This window comes from Hypomesus nipponensis, chromosome 27 (assembly GCF_054491055.1).
Source record: "Hypomesus nipponensis isolate SF chromosome 27, ASM5449105v1, whole genome shotgun sequence".
NCBI lineage: Eukaryota > Metazoa > Chordata > Actinopteri > Osmeriformes > Osmeridae > Hypomesus > Hypomesus nipponensis.
The window spans coordinates 3,842,307-3,846,276 of NC_140387.1; positions in this window are offsets into that span (position 1 = coordinate 3,842,307).

The window sequence follows — 3,970 nt, forward strand, 5'->3', positions numbered from 1 at the left end:
GTGCGAGAAACTGGCTTCAGCCTAGAACCACGCACACTAGCTCGTCTGGATGTCAATCAAAATGCGTAATCGTGTGGTTCTCGTTTAAAATTCCCGGTGCACGCCATGGGCGTACGTGTTACTTTTTGCCATTGTCAAGTGCACAGAAGAGATATCCCCGCTCAGTCGGCGTGCAACTGAATAATAAACAAATATATTATTCATATTAGGTCCCTGTATGTAATCGAGACTTTTCCTCAATGTACAGCTCTCTCGCACGCAACCAGTAGGACACAATTGAACTTCGTTCAGGAAAATTACATAACTTTTTGTCGAGGAAGACAACTAAGCGGATTACTTTTACCGTCATTCTCACCAGTGCTGTGTGTTTTCGCGTCTTCACAAATCGCACATAATGTCTTGTGTCTGGAATCCAGTTAGGCCCTATGGCCTTACATCATCGTAAAAATATGATGTTGTATTATATGTAAAGCACTCATTCAAAAAGTTCCTCGAACCTAATAAATGGGTATATATACTGTAATTTCATTTACAATTGTAAATAAAGAGGTCCTTCATGTTTCACACACACACACACACACACACACACACACACACACACACACACACACACACACACACACACACACACACACACACAAGAGTAGCCCACAAAGTGATAGTAGCTACAATTGTGCTATCAAGTAGTTAGATTAGAAGCAGGGATTTTCCAAAGATCTCTAATCAAACTTTATCCTATCCATGTCATTTTAACATGTTAGAACTATTAGATTACATGGAATGTGGAACTACAATAAAATTAGCTGCCTGCCAACAAAGACCTTCTCAACAAGAATGCAATACAACTCTTTCATTTTCAGCTACATTTTTATAAAATACAAAGTTCCTCTTTTTTAATCGTGTGCATGTACACCATGTAGGCATGTAGTCCTAGGATAGAGTAAGATGTTATCCTCTAACATAGGATAGAGTATGTACAAAGTATAGTTCGAAATTCCCATCCCAGTAAGCATACTGTAGCATGAATTCCAACTAGCGTGATTCCCAATCTCAAACAGTTTTCAATCTGGACTGTACTACAATCGCTAGGAAAACACAATCCCAGGCGCATGACTGTGAATGTGGGTGGCCTAATTATGGAGGGTAAGGGAGGCTGGCCTACTGAAATCCCTTTGCAAGTTTAGGCGTACTGTCCTGGCTACACTGAGGGTGTTGTAAGCTGCTTTGTCCAGGAATAGGCCTCACACATGTTCCCCAGTCTCACATGCATCAATGGGTACCCACACCTCTTAAATACTGTGCATGGGACCAACAGGACAAACCTAAGATATTAAGGAAACTGGTTTAAAATGGAGAGGAGAAGGTTTGAGTGACATTTTAATTGGACTGCCATTCTGACTGATTCGTGTGCTTTGGTAAATTGAACTAAGCTGTTCATCTTATCTTAACCTATTATTTCTTTTTTATATGGTTTCAGCTGACCTCATTTTAGACATATTAGTTGTAATACAGTATACATAGTGCCGTAGAAAACCAAATGTTTTAAGAATCTCTTCTTTCAAAGAAAAATGAGAAAGAAATTGCTTGCTGTTGTCTGTTTTCCGAGATTACAAGAAAAACGTTCATTTGTGTGTTCATAGATACCCAGTTGTTAATATTTAACCCTTATTATGTAAACTATAATTCCTTGTTTATCTTCACCATTGTCTTCTTTTAGAGGTCAAAGTTTTCCAAGGCAGGTGCAGTGTGAAATCTACTTTCTTTCTTATTTAAAGCACACGTACGTCTATTAGCCTACCTTTGACAGGCATGGATATAGGATTTGGTGTTCTGTTGCCAGTGATGGAAAAGAAAATTTGAACCACTAGACCATATAATCTCTACATTCACCCCCCTGATTAAATAGTGGATCGAGCTTCATAGCCCCATCTGCTATTCTGGAAGTAACCACACCTCCATTAGCTTTTCTAACTGTTCAATGACAGAAATGTTTTCAAATCCTAAGGATTAGTGTTGTGAGGATGATGGAAATACGTTCTGTAGGTAGAGATTGGTAGTGTAGTATAAGTGACTCTATGGGCTTGACCACAAAAGCTGTTCTATGGTCACAGAATTATCCTTTGATCTTCAAAGCTGTTGCATGTATTTGCTGATATTTTCAGCTTTCTGCAAAGGTAAGTTCACGATATTCTTGAACACTGACAGTTTCACAAATCGGAATACACTTGTGACCAGAAAGAACCTTACTTTAAACTAAATTGAACTAAATATACACCAAATTGCATGCAGTATATTGGAGCTATTGAAACACTCAGCTGTAGACAAAGCGAAAACCCCTCGGATACATTTGGTGGCAGTAAGGAAATGCATTCATTGCGCGCTGTGTTCTCAGTGTCTGTGAAACATGCGGACAAAATGGGGAACATCTCACTTCTTTAATGAAAGTGCAGGGACTTTGGCTGCAGTCCAGACGCCGCCTGCAGAGAGTCAACTTTATGCTACATAAAGAAGTTATTCAGATCTACTTTAACAGTCAACTCAGGGTTAAAAGCACAATACAATCCCCACAGCTACCAACTGTTGAGAGAACATTGTTTTCAAGCAGCGCAAATGTGCATTGCTTTGTGTTTTAATGAAGCAAAAATAGTCTGAGACAAAGTATGTTTTGTCTGTGCAAAATAGCAGTGTAGCACAATCAAGACAGTTGTGTTTAGACTGTTTTGGGGCAAACCTATGTTTTTACAGCTATGTAATCCACAGGCAAGTTTTAAGTGTATAGACTGTTAGTGTTTCCAATGCATTTCATACCTTCATTTTCCTTCAAGCCCTGACTTAACTGCAATCATGCCTTACACAGCATATTACTGAACATACCAATCTGTCATCTGTTCAGTGTTGTTAAAATGATATGGTGACATCTCAATGAATACTTAACAGAAAATTTAATCTTTGACGCCGTCAGTTGGTCCAACACTAAACATTATGGTTTTTAGTTGGACATTAACTCTTTCAAATACATGAAATGGGGAGAATGCCATTCAAAACAAGTTTCAAAGCAACAGAATATAAAAAACGAAACCACCATGAACAATAAAAGAATGGACTCCAGTCTCTCCTGCAAACATTCTTTCTAGTATTTTCTATTTCACAAGTATGACAAAGATAGTGTCCATGTTTTATTAATAGTGCAGAGCTTTTAGACTTGAAGCTTTCTCCAAGTCACATTCCCTCCAGGTCACTGACCTTCTCATAACATCCCAGGCGAAGCACTGTTGATAGTTTATACATGTGAAAGTCAGTCTTTTCTCCATCTGGGAACATCATCAGCGGTAATATTTGAAGTTACATTTTCAGAAGAGACCACAGACAAAGTGAACAGGAAGGCCAGTGATATTTATCATACTTTGGGATTGTGATATTTATCATACTTTGGGATTGTGATATTTATCATACTTTGGGATTGTGATATTTGAGGATCACCTTTACTTGTGGTCTGGACTTCAATTGTATCATGCCTGAAATTAATTTGATCACGTGTGTATTCTAGACAACATAATACCCCTTGGTTGGCAGCTACAGTCTCTTAGGAGCTATAAGTGTGACGAAAGGCATTAACAGTTCCTTTTCTGACTGCTGAATGGATGGATTTGAACATGGCGGTGTCTTTTGTTTACCACACAGAAGACCCTTATGATTGACTATAAGGACCCCAAACAGACACCCCATCTCTTTGCTTCCCGTCTCCCTCAAAGCTCCTTTGCATTATGCATATTGCATGCATTAAACACTTTACAGCCCAGCTCATTTCTTAACTCTGTTCACGTTGGGTCTTTATTCCTGGCTTTCCCGCTATTTACCTCTGTAGAATTCTAATGAACCACTGGTAGATGAACTACAGTTGCAAAAGGCCTTCACCAGTTTTTCAGTTGAACCCTCCCCCCACTCTTTGACGCATCTTTGAAGCTAGGAA